At 50.0% G+C, this 8,573-nt stretch overlaps 1 pseudogene; it reads right to left on the bottom strand.

Moving 5' to 3' along the window:
- Positions 1 to 7,896: 7,896 nt before the first annotated feature.
- LOC111818476 lies at positions 7,897 to 8,061 on the bottom strand (annotated as a pseudogene).
- Positions 8,062 to 8,573: the final 512 nt, after the last annotated feature.

Here is an 8,573-nt window from a genome sequence, read left to right as displayed (position 1 = left end):
GAGGGCCATGGCTACTCTTTTTCAATGGTTGCTGTGGCGGGCTCCTTGGTCTCTTGGTGTACCCCAGGGGGAAACTGTGGAAGGAATGAGAAAAAGATAGACAAGAGCTGGGTCCAGGTGGAGGCCTGTTTGCCTAATGGGCAAAGGACCTGAACAACAGTAGGGGTGTTTGTTTATACCTTTGCAAAGTTAGTATTATGAGGCACAAGGTTGCCCAGCAACTAATGGCTGAAATTGTCCAGGCAGGATGCTTTCCTCAAGACTGAGGTAGCTTAACTGCTTTAGGTCCTGTGGCTTTAACCTGCCTTCACACATATGACCAATTTCCAGCTTTGGCTGCTCCTAAGAAATGAGCTGTGGGCTCTGGCTTGAGGGACCAGGCCTTGTGTGTGATAGGCACTTAACTACTAGAGCCCACTGGGAGGAGGGCCTCAGAAGTTGGGTCTCCTAGGGTGGTGGCTGCAGCCTCCAGAGCTGGGGTCCTCCAGATAAGGGATGGGAGCTGACTCTGACTCCCATTCTTTCCAGTGTTTCAGGTTGGTAGGAAAACACTTAGAGTGGGTTCTAGTTATTGTTACCCAGAGCCAGACAGAAAGTAGAAGACAGCTGCGGGGAGGAAGGGTGCACACTTGTGACCTATGATCCCAGCTACTGGGGTGGCTGAGACAGGAGTACTGCAAATTCCAGGATCACCTGGGCAATTTAGCAAGACTACGTTTCAAACATAAAAATAAAACTGGCGTGAAGGAGCATGCCTGTAATCCTAGCATTTGGGATGCTAAGGCAGAAGGATCACTGTGAACTCAAGGCTGACCTGGGCTACATAATGAGTTCAAGGCCAGCCTGAACTGCATAGTGAGATCCTGTCTCCAAAAAAGTCATATCTTTTAAAAAACAAGTGAAATTTTCATTAGTCTAATCTCTGATATGGGTACCCACATTACACTGCCACCTGGTGGCAACACACCAAAGTCATAGGTTTGTTTTACTTTGGGATAAACCCAGTGTTGCAAGCCCAACTTTTGGTTCCCTCACAGCATGTTTTTGGTTTTTTGGTTTGTTTGGTTTTTTTTTCGGAACCGGGGATTGAACTCAGGCCCTTGTGCTTGCCAGGAAAGCACTTACTCCACGGAGCCATCTCTCCAGACCCCCAACTTTTGGAACATGACTAAAAATATCAAAACCATTCTCTCCTTTTGCCCTCTTTTTTTTTTTTTTTTTTTTTTTTTCCAGATCCAGGGAATGAACTCAGGCCCTTGTGCTTACCAGGGAAGCACTTATTCCACTGAGCCATCTCCCCAGTCCCTTTTGCCCTCTCTCTCTACTCCTTTGGTAAATACACTTTCTTGGTTGAAGCTGCCAAGTTTGTAGCTTTTTTTTCCCCCTGAACTGTGCTTTATCCAGTTACCAGCAGACAGCCCACCTGGTATTCTCTACCCCACCCTCCCGTCCTTCAGCCACACTGGAGCTCCTGCAGCTCTACCCTGGGCTAACACCTTCCCAAGCCCTCAGACAAGCTACTAAGAGAACTGTGGGAATGGTAGGGGACAGCCCTGCCCAAGGGTAACGAGTGAGAATATAGGCTACTGCCCTCAACAGTCATGGGTTCCAATCCTGGCTAACCACTTATTGGCTGTGGGCCTCTCTGCTCCTGTTTCCTGTTTCTCAAAGTGGGATGGAGTCTGGATTCAGATGGCTATTTCTTGTTCTTTTCCCTGCCTACCACCCTTCCTGCAGCTCCCCTCTTGGGTGCTCCTGGCCAGAGAGAATGAGGCCCAGCCCTGCCTGCAGCTCCCTCCCAGGCCCCTCCTCACCCCCTCCTCTGTCTCTACTTCTGCACTGCCTCAGAGCCTGGTCCCTAACCCCTTGGCCATCTTTGTAACCCACTTAATACAAAAGGCCATAACTGAGCCAAGGTCCACCCCACCCACAGGACATCTGCATTTTGCAGTCCCACCCATAGCAGAGGATGCTTAACTCCTTCAAAGGGCTCACAAAAGCAGAAAGAGAAGGGTTGCAGCTGGAGGTCCCTAACTCAGCACCCACCAGAGTGTCCCTAAAGCTTGGGCAGGTAACTTGTATCCTACTACTGTCACACCCTGGATCTTGTGTGACCTTGGACAAATCATTCAGTCTCCCTTGAGCCTTGACTTGCTGGTCTCTAGAAGGGCTCTTGGGGTACAGCACTGGCAATGTGGCTGCCCGGGCTATAGAGGGGGTGAGCTGGGCTGGCAGGTCCTCCCTGCCTCCTGGAGAACCCTGGTCCTGCTTCCCCTGGAAAGTAAGATCCCAGGTGCTCTGTGAGACTCCCATGCTTCCTGTGGACAGCCAACAGCAGGTGCTGGAGTAATTATTGCCATCTCCCCCTGGGAAGTAAATTCAAAGTGAGGTCACCATAGAAACCCAGAAGCAGCAAGGTGACTAAATTTTTAAAGTGTTCATCATGTTTCAGACAAATTACCTCTTGGTGGAAAAAAATGGGGCCTCGATCCCACACCTCAGCAGCCTTGGGAAGAAAAGTCAGGAGCAGGGCCAGTGAGATAGTTCAGTGGAGTAAGTCAAGCACAAGGTCCTGAGTTTGATCCCTGGTACCATAAAAAAAAAAAAAAAAAAACTCTCCTGGGTCTGAATCCTTTCTAGGAAAGAGGGGTAAGGAAATAGGAGCCCCTGCCTCGAGGGACCACAGCAGAGCTGGAAATGACATCCAACATCCTGAAGAAATTCACGTGCAGGCGTGAAGCCTGCAGGAGAGCCAAAGGCACTGGGCCAGAGCAGCAGCATCCTGTTCTGCTGGCCCAGGCGGCTGCTCCTTTGTCCTCTCTAGGCCTGCAGTGACACCTCATGGCCTGTGAGATTAACTAGTAGGCTGTTAGCCTCACATACAGGGTGGAACAGCTGGAATCTTCACTCATCAGGCCTCCAAGGCAGGGAACCCTGGATTCAAATCCTGCTTCTGCCACCCAGCAGCTGTGTGCTCCCAGACCAGTGACTTCACCTTCTGAGCCTTGGCTGCCTCATTGTAAGAGAAGGTGAGTAGTAGCCCCACTCTCGGGATGTTTGTGAAGTCTAAAAATCCATGGCAAGTGCTCAGCACAGGGCTATGCACACAGTAGGTGCTTATTCTCTTGTTAACCATCAGTCAATCTTGCCTGTATCTCTTCTGTGAGCCACGGGCTATTAATCACCCCCTGGACGGATGGGAAACCGGAGAGTGCAAGGAGAGATAGCTCAGGGAGGTGCGCCAACACCATGTGGCAGGGCCTGGGACTCAGGCCTTCACCAGGCACTGAGGGTGAAGTGAGATGCGTGCTCAGTGCCTGGCACAAGTGTGAGCCAGAAAAAAGCACTCATTAAATATCAGTTACCACTGGCACATCTGGGTCTCGTGTCAGAGCCGCTGTGCCATCTCAACCCCTTCCTCTGGGCCTTGGGAACCTGAGTCTGTGACTTCAGAACTTCTGTGGCTCAGGTGTTGAAGGGGCATTATAGCAGAGATCCCTGTAGGAGCCCCCTCTGTGGGCCCCTACCCACGGTGCGCCACATGGCCACATTGTCATGACTCACTGAACTCATGCTGCGGGGACTCATGCGACCTGGAGCTGCCTCTGACCTCATCCAACCCTAGCTACTCTCCGGCCTTGCCTGGCCCCTGCTTGCCCTTTCCTGCTGGGTCAGGAGCCCACCCTCGCTACCCTCAGGCAGGCTTGGGCAGGACTGGCATTTCCAGGACAGAATGAGGTCAGCCTGGCAAATGATGGATGGCTTTAATAACCAGCCATTCCTACCACCAGCCCATTTGCCCTTCGCTGTCCCGGGTCCGTGTAGCTGCCACAGTTGGCCTGAGCAGGTGGAAGAGCAGGTAGAGGAGTGGAGACCACCCTCCAGCCAACTCAGACCCCTCCACAAGTACAGAGCAGCTCAGAGCTAAAGACTAGGAACACAGACAGCCCAGTTTTTATCTCCTGCTTCAAGTTCATGTGGCCTGAGCAAAACCTAGCATTCAGAGCAGTAAGGTTCACATACTCTTCCCTGAGCCTCAGTTTCTCCGCCTGTAAGATGGGGTGTAAGTTCCTTGCCACCTGCCTTCTAGGGTTGCTATAAGGGCTGGGCCAGTAGCAGACATGACCTCATTTTTGTGAGCTCCAATGCACATTTAAGAATTGACTCTGGGGCTGGTGAGATGGCTCAGTGGTCTAAAGCACCTACTTAGAACAAGTTTAGCAAAGCACAGGGACCGCGGTTCAATCCCCCAGCACCACATGCCAGCCAGCCCCGCCCCCTGGTGGGCTGAGCTGGCCACACACACACACACACACACACACACACATAAATAAATAAATAAATAAAATTTTAAAAAAAAGAATTGACTCTGGGAGCCGGGGAGATGGCTTAGTGGAATAAGAGCTTCCCTGGCAAGCGCAAGGGTCTGAGTTCAATCCCTGGTTAAAAAAAAAAAAAATGACACTGGTTATCAGTGTCTGGCTGGATCCCCCAGAAGCAGAGGCTGAGACAGGTTCTCTGGGGTGGTGGTCCCAGGAAGCACGGTGGGGATGTGGGAAGTGAGGCAAGGAAGGACAAACCATGGTAGAGTGTGCAATAAGCAGGTCCTAGTTTGGAACCCTGGGGCTCGAGACTGCTGAAGGATGGGTAGAGTGTGCCTCGGGTTTGTGCTAAGCAATGGGCGAGAAAGCCAGGGGATTTATCCTCCAATTCACCACTGGTGGAGGACTCCTCCCGAACAGGCCAGCTTACCTGCTCTTCACACCTACTTTGTGAGGGCTAGGCTGGCCCCATGGCCAGAAAAGCCCTGAAGGGGTCACAGGCAAGCAGAGTAGGAGTTTGTTACATGCACAAGAACTGGGAGGGCTAGAGCTGGGGAGATAGCTCAGGGGTCTAAGCGCCTGCCTGGCAAGCACAAGAACTCAGGTTGGATTGTTGGTACTGCATGCTATGTTGGCCCCAGCTGCTGACTCCAGGTGCCAAACCAGCCACCAAAACTTGGTGTGGTGGTGCATGCCTATAATCCCAGCACTGGGGAGGCTGAGACAGAAGGACCACTATGAGTCCAAGCTGCAGAGCTAGCAAGACCCTGTACCAAATAAATAAAAAGAAAAAAAAAACTGGTAGGGCTTCACATACAAGACTTCAAGTATGCATACAAGAGCTGTATGGCAGAGGGCTTGTGAGCTTATTTTGCAGAAGGGCACTCAGTTTTAGAAGGGTAATATTCACACGGCTAAGGCCACACAGATCAGGGGAACATGACCAGGATTAGAAATGCCTGTAGGGTCTTTGATATTGTTTTTTTCTTCCTAGTTAGGCAAGACTTATCTTTATGTGGGTGCAACCAGTAGTGTGCTGAAATAGCTTAACAATAAGCAAAGAAAAGAAAGTGTTTGCCAATTACCATGGTGTAAATATTCCCACCAGTCAATTTCAAGTCACTGAAAAATGAAGTTGCTGAACACAGTTGGCAAAAGATGATCGTTCTATCCCAGCACCACATACTGGGCCAGCCCCACTCCCAGGGCATGCTGAGCTGCCATCGAGACTGGGTGTGGCAGCACACACCTGTAATCCTAGCACTGGGGAGGCTGAAAACACAGGAGAATCACCACAAGTTCAAGCTGTATAGTGAGGCCCTGTACCAAATGCATAAAAATAAAAATAAAATTTTAAAAAAGATGATAATAATTGGCTCTCATGAGCCACCTGTCTGGGACATCTTTGATCTCAACTCCTATGTAGTTTGGACCTTGGCACCCATCACGCTCAATTTCCCTCTTGTTGTATAGACACATCTGTTTGCTTTAGTGTGACAAAATGCCTGAGACAAGCAGATGTAAAGGACGGAAAATTCATTTTGGCTCAGTTTCTAGGTTTCAGTCCACAGTTACTTGGCCCTACCACGTTGGGCCTATTGTGGTTTGTTGTGGTGGGGAGTGCACTCTGGAACAAGGTAGCTAACTTTATGGTGGCCAAGAAGCAAAAAGAGAGAAAAGAGGGTGGGAGAGAGAGGTTGGGTCCCAGTATATGATTCAAGAGGCACATCTTCTAATGACCTAACCTTCCTCTGTCTCCTAAAAGTTCCATGTGCTCCATAAATGCCATGTGCTAGCAACTGAGCCTTCAACCCATGGACCTCGGGCGGGGGGACTATTTAAGGTCCAAACCATGACAACATCACACCTGTTCCAGTCTTCAGCCTTTTGCTCCTGCTCCTGCTCCTCTGGAAGTTTCTTTTGCTTCACCCATGTTGTTATAGTCTGTGTCTAGATGACCCCCAGCCCCCAAAGCTTCCAATGGAGCTCTTTTAGCAGTGGTTGAATCTAGTGTGCGGTTAATGCTAGGATTGAGGGTGCTGGGATTATGGATAGGTGATTATTGCCGGATTGGACTGGCACCACCCTAATCCCAGTAGAGTAGATACACTATAAAGGACAGAAAGAGACCGATCTCTCTTCCCTTGTTGCTTTAGCTGTCTTTCACTGTTGCCCCTCTGCCATGTGCCACACTGCCTTGGAGCCAGCAAATTATGGACAGAAGTTATGGGCATTTTGTTTCAGCAACAAGATAAGTAACTAAGGGGCTGGTGAGATGGCTCAGCGGTCTAAAGCACCTACTTAGAACAAGCTTAGCAAAGCATCAGGGACCGCGGTTCAAACCCCCAGCACCACATGCCAGCCAGTCCCGCCCCCTGGTGGGCTGAGCTGGCCACACACACACACACACACAAAATCTGCTCCATGCAGCCACAGGAAGCCAGCGTCCGTCCACCCGTGAATGCCACCATCATCACACTCTTAAGTTCACTACAGAAGGGAGAGAGCTGGAATTGCACTGCATCTGCCCACTGTGGTGGTCAGAACGCAGTCCTGGGCCCCTCCCAATGGCACACAGGCCAAGAACCATAGTTCCTGGAAATGCCATTTTCTTCCAAGAAGAAAATGAAGTCATGAAAATAGACCCAAGCCGCTTTAGCTTCTGCTTCCCCAACTTCCACACTCTTACCCAACTTCCTGCACTTCAGGATTCTTCCAGAGCACACCACTCGGAGACTATTTTCCTTGGCCTTCGATTCAGACTTCCTGGCAAGGCTGCTTAGCTGCTCTTTTCTGTCTCTCTGCACACACAGAGAGGCCCAGCTTCCAGAAAGCTCCACGGGGTGAGGACCCTGATAGATGGGGAACATCCGGGAAGTTGCGGTTCTCAGGCCTGATGCACCTGGACAGAGCCCAGGGATGATCATTTTTAACCAATTTGTTAGGTAGCCCAGACACGCAGCCAACACTGGGAAGCCCTGATCCCATTCTGCAGTTGAGTCCCTCAGAGCAGAGGAATTTGCCTTAAGCCATGAAATAAATTAAAGCTAGACTGGAAACTTGAACCTAAGACTCCTCTTTTTTTTTTTTTTTTTTTTTTTTGTAGTTTTTAGTAAAGGTCTACAGGGTCTCACTATGTAGATCGGACTTATAGTGATCCGCCTGTGTTCAGCCTCCCAAAGAGCTGGGATTACAGGCGCACACCACCAGGCCTAGTCTCAACTGTGGTCTCAGGGTGTCCAGGGGAAGGGACCGGCACGGTGTGTGGGGAATCAAACCTGGGCTCTGAGTCTGCCTAGCAGGTACTTTAATCCGCTGAGCTATTTGGCTGGCTCAAGACTCCCAACTCATAATCCTGGGCTGTCTGCCAGTAGTGTCTTACCCGGAAGGCCTGGCTGCATACTCCTATAGAAGACATACATACCTAAGGAATCAGGCCTGGTGACCAAAGTGACCTTACAGATCAAAACGCAGCAATTAGAGAGTGAACGTGAGGGGCAGTCATCCCTGGGTTCAGCTCAGCCTCTTCCTGCCTGTTGTGGGGTCTTGGGAAACCCTTACTTTTTCTGGGTCTCCATTTGCTCATCTGGAAAACAAGGATGGTCAAAATACCCCTCCCTTCAGATGGTTTGGTGAACATGAGAGGTGCTCAGGCAGAGTCTAGAAAGTTTTTTCCAGTTAGCAATAATCGTGCCTCAGATAAACTTCATTGGCTATGATACTGCCACTGTGTAAAGCTGGAAAATTCTAGATAAATACTTATTTTAGTCAGGCATGGTGGCACATGCCTGCAATCCTAGCATTCAGGAGGCTGAGGCTAGAGGATCCCAAGATCAAATCCTGCCCAGCCTGGTCTACACAATGAGATTCTGCCTCAGAAAATAGACAAATATTGTTGTGGGTTCTGATCATTAGCCGGCTGTCCTCGAGGTATATGCAGGCATCTTGAAGTGATCTTGTGCATGGGACTACCACAGAGGACGGTAGGCAGAGTTTTAGCCCCGAAGTAGACAGATTCTTGTTTTCTTTCATGAAAATCAGCTCCCAAAATGTACATGCTGATCTTTTGGAAACTCAAACTGCACAGCTTGATCTGAGGTTTTATTCAACTTGGCACAGAACAAATTGTTTTAAAAATACTCCTGAGCTTGTATGCACATATACAAGCAGTGGTCAGCTCCTGTGCACTGAGCTCTTGCCATCCTGGGGAGAGCCTCACCCAGGGAGGACCAACCCTGCCAGTACCCAGCA

The sequence above is a fragment of the Octodon degus genome, unplaced genomic scaffold (assembly GCF_000260255.1).
Source record: "Octodon degus isolate 3935 unplaced genomic scaffold, OctDeg1.0 scaffold00092, whole genome shotgun sequence".
Classification (NCBI taxonomy): domain Eukaryota; kingdom Metazoa; phylum Chordata; class Mammalia; order Rodentia; family Octodontidae; genus Octodon; species Octodon degus.
Note: the sequence above shows the minus strand (reverse complement) of the source record. Positions and strands in the feature narration are given on the sequence as shown.